This window comes from Protomyctophum parallelum, assembly GCF_964188405.1.
Source record: "Protomyctophum parallelum genome assembly, chromosome: 16".
Taxonomy (NCBI): Eukaryota; Metazoa; Chordata; class Actinopteri; order Myctophiformes; family Myctophidae; genus Protomyctophum; species Protomyctophum parallelum.
Window position 1 is genome coordinate 40,552,048 of NC_139711.1, and position 8,909 is coordinate 40,560,956.

An 8,909-nucleotide genomic window follows, 5' to 3' on the forward strand; every position below is an offset into this window, starting at 1 on the left:
CGAGACGGCAGAGCTGCAGTTCAGGATGGAAGTTTAAAAGTTCTGTTGTGTCAAAACTACGCTAAATCTGTGCCGCTGCTTGCTAGGCTGCTCCTGTATGCAGCACATCTCACTCTGTGTTGTTGTGCATCACAGTGAATCTGTAACACTAGCTAGCTGCTATGGTGGTCACTGAAATTGAATCCACACGCCAACTTTGTGAACCCTCAAAATGTGGCTTTTTTATGGTTGAAAGAAAAATGAGCAAATCACAGAACAGGATAATTGTCACCCAACAAGCTTCAATGAGTGATCACATGTAGGTTTTGTATTGTCACTATTGCATTGGTCTATTAGTTTTTTAGGCATAATTAGGGGTGATTTGTTTTTTTTTGTTTTTCTTTCCCAGGCTGCAACCTTTTCGTATCGGTGCACACCAAAGCTGCTTGTAGTTTTGTTTCTCCATTTACATGTAGTGCAATCCCCCTCATCCACACTGTCGGCTCATAGTCTCCATGAAATGTAGGGCTGTAAGGAAAGCAAGGTACCTCTGCCTTTTCCTTGAATTACATTCTTCCTTCTTAATCCACATTAACTCTTGGGTTTCCCCTCAACTCTTAAAAACACATTTCAGACTCAGTCTTTCCCAGAAACTTGGCAATAATACCCAAAACCGAATTCAAAGGTGGTTGTCTTTTTTTTCCTTTTTCTTCTCTCATATTTCTCTCAGTACACGGTAGCTAATTCAGCAATTCACCCATTTTGACTTGAGTTTCCTTTATTTAACCTTTTCATCTTTGTTCCCACATTCCATTTCTCTTCCCAACCTCATCTGCTCTCTTTTTTCCATCCATCTTGTATATTTACTCATTCTCCTCCCTGCCGAACTAGTGGTAGTTGTTCAATGATCAGGATTGTCTCTGTAGTCAGCTGAGTACATATAATATTGATCTGTGTCACTGTGTTAATGCACTGGACCAACTATTGTTTACCATTCATGAAATACCAGCAAAAATAGGAATATATCTCTATATAATAAAACAAGAAAAAAAACACACTTGCACAATGTCGTAGAATGTCGATTAACCCAGATTGAGAAATCAAGGCAGCTGTTTTCAAATCAAAAATAATCTGAATGGTAAACAATGCTCTTTCTGTTGTATTCTTTAGCCGTCCACTCTGCTCTTTGGACCTGGTTTTATTATTTTTGTTTCTGTTGACTACAAGTTCTGCTTGTTTCCTTTACACCTACCTATGTATTTTCCTACTTCTGGTTGAAAATAAATTCTATATTATCTGTTTCAAGCTGTGTCACCTCCTTCTTTGCAATGGATAGTGAAAATAAATGTATCCATCTATTCTCCTTCTGTCTCCTCTGTTTCCTTGTCTAAGTCTTACATTTCCATTTTATCATTTATCATGAATGGTAAATGTTGCATTTATATAGCGCTTTTTATCCAAAGCGCTTTGCATAGATTGGGCATTACATTCACCCATTCATACATTGATGGCAGAGGAAACCATGCAAGGCACCAACCTGCACATCGGAAGCAATAGGGGTTCAGACGGAGTCTTGCTCAAGGACACTTTGACACTAACTCTGGGGGTGCCCGGGATCAAACTGGCAACCTCACGGTTTTCCCATACCGCCACTCTATTTGTCTGTGTTGCCAACAAAGAATACTCCAACAGGGAATTGATGAATTGAGTACAATGGACACAATGAGTCCTTTTAGCAGAGTTTATTTTATTCCTGTAGGCCTACTGCCATACTGTTATTTCTATTTCATTCAATCGAAACCATTATGATCGAAACTCATTGGCTATTTACAAACTTTCCTGAGAGCAAATCTACCAGGATTGCCTTGCTATGCTTGTACCAGATGAAATACTTGATTTTAATTTGAATAGCTGATGTAAAAGTAAAAGGCTCTCTACGATACTTTCAAATCGAATGGCTGGTGTGACACTGGAAAGACCTCTGCATCAGGTGCAATGTCAATTTTTATCCTCACGGTGGCACCATATGACCATCTAACAGCACTGTCAGCAGCGAACCGTCCACAGCTGCTTCAGTATGACACACACTCAGCACACCTGAGCACAGGGACAAATTAGCCATTGGGCCAGTGGGGCCGCGGCCCAGGGGCCTTTGGCTCTCAGGGGCCCTTCGTGGGAAACTGGACCGCGGCGCGCAGTACTGGGTTTGAGGCCCTGACAAGGGCCCCTGGAGCCCGGCCTCTACCACCCGCCAGGCTGGAGGTCCCCTGCTGGGGACCCCTTAAAGTGGGCCCTTTGAGGACCAATTTCAAATGTGTGTGGGCCCCTCCTCTGCTCTGTATTCTCCCTCGGTCTGAGCCTGAAACGCAGCGCAGGCTCCTGGGGGCTGGGGCCCTACAGGCTGGGCGTCAAAGTGGGCCCTTTGCAGACCACTGCTCCACCGTACTGTGAAGCAGTGGTCCAAAGTGGGGCCCACTTTGGAGGTCCCATTGAGGAGGGGCCTCAGGCCGCCCGCCGCCGGGGGCCTTGAAGGCTGTAAGTTAATGGGAGTCACTCCCACCCCGTCCCTGACCACCAGGAGTTATAGGTATATATATATTTCTGAATAGAGCCACCTAACCTAACAATAATAGCACAGTTCAAGCTCCTTCCTGAAGCTAAGGACTAGAAATCCAATGGATTATTATGTTGATTACTTGTTTCAGGCAGATTTGCAAATATTAATATGTTGTTGCCTCAAAATGCTCAAATATATTATGAATAATTAAATATTGTGATTTTTTTTGTGCAGCACCAAAAACTTTATAGGCTATCATCACTTATTACTTTAAATACATGTTGTCATCATTGTTGAGAAAATTACATATTTTGTATTTGTATTTTCTTACCCTTATTGGCCTTGGGCCTTAGTGAAATGAAATTAAAATGATTTGTTATCATTAATGCAGTAGAAGCTCAAAATCAATCTGTTAAGCTTGACATACTAAGGTGATGTGGTGATAATTTATATTATAAATAAATTGTGGACGGTTAACTTTAACCACATTTTATTTTGATATACCTGCCTGCTACCTATAGTACTACCGTCACTCATGTGACCCCTGCATCCGGCTGTGTTTTGTCCAATCAGATTTGTGACTGCATTGAGGCGGGCGTTTTTCAATTTGGATTACGTTTGTTTTGTGAGATTTGAGACATAGACAAATTAAGACAATATGCCGGCGAGCGGTCCTTCCAAGAGGAAAGCAAGAAAGATTAAGGATGCGAAGACGGCTAAATTACTGAAAAAGGTTCCATTAAATTTCAAACTGCTTTCTTAAACCACCACATGAAGACGAGACAGGTGATGCTGCTGCTGGGAGCCTGGGACTAGCACTGATGCTAATGCTAACGTCAACCAGGGCGAGGCACTGAGCACACTTGAGCTGAGCACGCGCTGCCATCATGCGGTAAATACTGTTGAAATCAAATTCTCTGGAATAATATCTTGTCTTATTGAAGTGACATTATTTGGTGTTAGTTAGGCTGACCGGCAAACGGTTTTTTCCTGGAATTATCTGAAAGGGTAGCAGCATACTAAAGCCTAATTCAAACGGTGTGCAATGTGCTTGTAGATTTGTTTTTGTTGTTGTCCGCAGCCGACACTGTTCTGCAGCTACATGCATTTCTAGCCCCTCTCGGAACCTAGCCTGGTTAATAAACCAGACCGAACTCGGAACCCTCCGTAAAGCTTTTCTGAAATTTGGATGTCTGGGTCTCAAAAATGTCAGAAACTTCAGTAGCATTGGGTTCTGACTTGTAGGGCTTACATGCATTTCATGAAATAAGTCTTGGTCAATCACTGTCTCACTCACTCACTGGTCAGTGAGGGGTGGGAGAGGCTGGACCGCAGCTGGAATATCTAACTACCGGTATACGTACAAATATAATTTATGAAAAGGCTACTACAGTGATGTCGGTTCACGGAATAGGCTATGGGGATTATCTGACGAGGTACCATTTGAGCGGGCAACACTACAAGTTTGGGTTCTTGACAAATAAATTGCTTTACCTTCTTTACTGTGTATGGGTAAATTTTGACCTGGCTGTAACATTTAATAATATTAACATATAATGAAAGTTTTTAAGATGCCTAGGCTTAGATTATAAACAAAGGCTATAGTCATTTCAATGTCTATATGCTATAGACGTTTAAAAACTGAAATCAACGTCTAAGCTAAGCTTAAATTAGAACGCTAAACTTTCATTTTTAGACCAGTTAAACCCTTTTTTAGACAGACTTCTAATAGCCAACTATTGCTCAGAGGGAGATAAGATAACATCCTTGTCCATTGTCTTCATTATAGGAAATGAAATGAGTGGATTTTTTTTTTAAATAATAAATGAAAACCGAGCTACAGTATATTGAAAGAAGAAACCCTAACCCAAAAATAATGGTGTTTACATGGATATGAATGCATAACAAGACAGGTATGAGGTGGCGTAGGAAAAAAATACATTTCTAATTTGGGGCTCAGGAGGAGGTAAAGCAGATACTGTGGGCCGTTGGTTCGAATCCTGGCTCCTCCTGTCCTGTCCATATGTCGAAGTGTCCTTGGGCAAGACACTGAACCCCATATTGCCTCCAATGAGTCGGTCTGTGCTAGCTTGCCACCATTGGTGTTTGAATGTGGGAAGCTTTAGAGTCTATGGTGGGAAGTGAGGACGCTGGTGTTGACTGTTCACCGCTTTGAGTAAGCAATCTGTGTATAGAAAAGCGTTATAAAATGCAATCCATTATTAGCTCTCAATTTACTTCAAGGGTTCACTCCTTGGCTGCAGCCAAATGCTGTGGACCCAGCTGGGCCACATAAAGCCCACATGCTGAAAAGGACAACACTGCCGTTGAAAACCCTCTCCGGATCATAACTGGTTGCCTGAATATGTTTTACCTGCCCTAGCGGGAATTGCTTAGGCTGGCCCTATAGTAGTCAGTAATGTGTGCATGTTTAAAAATGACACCAGATAGTGAGGACATAATAAATCAATATGTGTAGGGAAGAGAAACACGTGTACTATATTATAGTATTTATTTGTCTGTGTTTGAATAGTGACTGACTAGTCTATCCAAAATAAACTACACCCCATTGACTGTGTGGCAATGAATCATGTTCAGTGACTGCTGGATCTGGAATATACCGTGTAGTGTGTATATTGTTACAGTATACACAGCATATATGTATTATTATACTAGGCTGTGTATGTTGTCACTACTATTGAGTTGTTGACTTGTTGTGACAGTACGTACTAGGCTGTGTATGTTGTGTTGTGGCTATTGGTCATAAGGGTACATTATACATGTGTCTTTTGGTCACTTTTCTTTCTTTGTTTTCTTTTTTCTGACACTCAAGGCTCATGGTGTTCCTCCGGATCCTAGGAGCGAGAATACCAACACAGTTGCCCTTTTACCAACCGCCGGCGGAACTGCTATGGCATTCCTAAAGTAACCGAAGTACACTGTGCCAAAACCTAACCCTATTCTTGGAAGCAGGAGTACATCTGGGACCCCGGGAGGGAGAAGGCGTCCAAGGAGAAGACCTACATCTGGGACCCCGGGAGAAGGCGTCCAAGGAGAAGACCTACATCTGGGACCCCGGGAGAAGGTGTCCAAGGAGAAGACCTACATCTGGGTCCCCGGGAGAAGGTGTCCAAGGAGAAGACCCAGACGTTGTCTCCGCTACATCTGGGACCCCGGGAGAAGGTGTCCAAGGAGAAGACCTAATCTGGGACCCCAGGGAGAAGGCATCCAAGGAGAAGACCTACATCTGGGACCCCGGGAGAAGCCATCCAAGGAGAAGACCTACTTACTGATGAAGATCACACAACTGATGACGTCAAGTAGAAGTCAGCCCAAGGTAGGACTCTTTTTGTGTTTGTTTTTGCCGGTGCTGCTGCTGCTGCTGCTTGTGAAGTGTGTATGCTGATGTGATTCAATCAATAATAAGTAGGTCGGGAGTGGCTTATTGTCGGTATCAGCTGGCGGGAGTCTGTCCTCGTTACAATGGTAGATGGATTGCCACCACCTACCAGCAGCTCCCAGTACTTACCGCACGACTTCCTGCACCCAAGCTGTGCTACTCATATGCTGAGTTGGCCGTGTCCCGCAATCGAAGCCGTGACCTTGTGGTCCAAAGGCGAGAGCTCTACTGATTGAGCTGCCCGGACCAATCGGATGAAGCAAGCTGTTGTACTATTGCTGTCATTTTGGGACCCATTGGGGCTAACATGTTCAGTGAGTGTTTCTGTCTCTGAATTGAATGCTGATGTATGTTTTCTGGCATTGAAGGTAGTGAGTTGTAACAGGGAACAGTGGCAGCAGTGGCTCAGGGTCGACTGGTTCGATCCTGTGCTCCTCATGAGTTAGTGTTGAAGTGCCCTTGAGCAAGACTCTGAACCCCTGATTGCTCCCGATGAGCAAGTTAGAGCCTTGCATGGTTTCCTTTTCCATCTGTGTATGAATGGGTGTGTGAATGGGTGATTGTAATGCCCAATCTCTTTAAAGCCTTGGATAAAGGCGCTATGTAAATGCACCATTTAGCATTTACAGTGGCTCTTGGTCAATTAAATTTATCATATGTGTGAGTTGGCTATTTTCCTTTTAAGTTCAAGCTAGAGCTTTTGGGCTACAACAGCCATCAGTTGTGGATCTACAGAATCACAAAATATTTTGTCTCAGCCTTGTAAATACTGTAAAACCTTTCCATCCATCCACGGCACCCCATAAATAACATTGGTACTATATAGCACCTTACATTTATGTCATATTACGCTATGAAAACTCATTTTGGCTGCTTGTATCCACGACCCTAGCAGAGCTACCAACCTGCACACATTTTGTGTACCAACCACGCAATTCTAGGTGTCTATACGCCTAGAATTGCGTGGTTGGTACACAAAATGTGTGCAGGTTGGTAGCTCTGCCCTAGTCTTTCGGTCATGAGTCTCATGACCCACACTTCATGACCAATGACCATAGGTGAGAGTAGGAACGAAGATTGCTCTGCAGACCGAGAGCTTTGCCTCTCTGTAATACCGCCCGTGCTGCTCCAATTCTCTGGCTGATCTCCTGAGCCGTACTCCCCTCACTTCATCATGAACAAAACCCAGAGTTTTGTATGGTTTGTTTATTTACTAATGCCCAAATAGATAAAATGTGTTATACTTTACACAAATAAAATTAAAACAATGCTGAAATACAAAGCGACAACATTAAAAAAAAAAGAAAAATGTTGCCTATGTGTCCAAAATAGACAAACTAAGTACTCATAATGCATTTTAAAGGAGCATTTGGTTGTCATAACATCTTAAAGCACACTTGTCTCACGGCACGCAGGCTACCGTGCCTCGGCAGAGTCGGCACACTGTTTTGGAACCCTGCTGGACTGGACGAGCAGAGTGAAGAGAATAGAGTTAGTTTTTTTTCCCTTTCACCTCAATGCTGGCGGCCTATCAGACAAGTGTTGACGTGGCAGCATGATTCCAAGCACTTCACAGATGCAGACTTCCCTCTCAGTCTCACTCCCTCCCTCCCTCCCTCCCTCCCTACCTCCGCCCTCTCTCTCTCTCTCTCTCTCTCTCTCTCTCTCTCTCTCTTTCTCTCTCTGAGTTGTAGGCCAATATAGTCTGTGTGTGATGCTCAGCCAGCTCCAACCAACACTCTCAGAATACCTCTTTGGCTTCCCATTCCACGGTTGTGAGTTCAAGTTCAATCCAGAAAAGGAGCACATGAAATATGTCTGTGTGTCAGACTGCGCTGCCAGACCAGACACGCTGCGGGCGGAAAAACCTCCAGAGGTTTCTATAATTCACTCTAGGGTGGAAATAACGGAGCATGACCTCTCATCAAATATCTGTATTTGAGGGTGTTATGTGACAGTTTTACAGAATGACAGCAGGTTTTGTTCTATAAAGCACAAAAGATTTTCTTTTGCTTTTTTTTTGCTTTTCTTTGTTGCTGCGTTGTAAAAGTGTGTGTGTGTGTGTGTGTGTGTGTGTGTGTGTGTGTGTGTGTGTGTGTGTGTGTGCGTGTGCGTGCATGCATGCGTCTGTTGTTTATTAGACCTGGGAATGATGCTTACTGAGGAACTGAGGAATACTGTGATGTTTGTGAGGCACAAGTGTGTGTGTGTGTGTGTGTGTGTGTGTGTGTGTGTGTGTGTGTGTGTGTGTGTGTGTGTGTGTGTGTGTGTGTGTGTGTGTGTGTGTGTGTGTGTGTGTGTGTGTGTGTGTGTGTGTGCGCACATGCGCACGCATTCGTGCGTGCACATTTATTTGTGAGTTGGGTGGTCAGCTGACTACATGTCCAGCCAGGCCACATGTGGAATGCATTAAACTGCAGTCACCTGTGGTTAACAGACCAGACCAGGCTGAAACAGGGGTTGGAAAAAAGTACTCACATTTTCTACTTCAGTAAAAGTATCAATACTGCAATGTTCAAATACTCTGTTACAAGTAAAAGTCTGGTATTCAAATTGTACTTGAGTAAAAGTACAAAAGTATTGGTATCAAATATTTACAAAAAAGTGCCAAAAGTAGAAAGTGAGAATGGCCCCATTTCACACGTTTTGGGGTAGAGTGACTGGATGGGAACAGTGGCTCAGGGGTAGAGTGACTGGATGGGAACAGTGGCTCAGGGGTAGAGTGACTGGATGGGAACAGTGGCTCAGGGGTAGACTGACTGGATGGGAACAGTGGCTCAGGGGTAGACTGACTGGATGGGAACAGTGGCTCAGGGGTAGAGTGACTGGATGGGAACAGTGGCTCAGGGGTAGAGTGACTGGATGGGAACAGTGGCTCAGGGGTAGACTGACTGGATAGGAACAGTGGCTCAGGGGTAGACTGACTGGATGGGAACAGTGGCTCAGGGGTAGACTGACTGGATGGGAACAGTG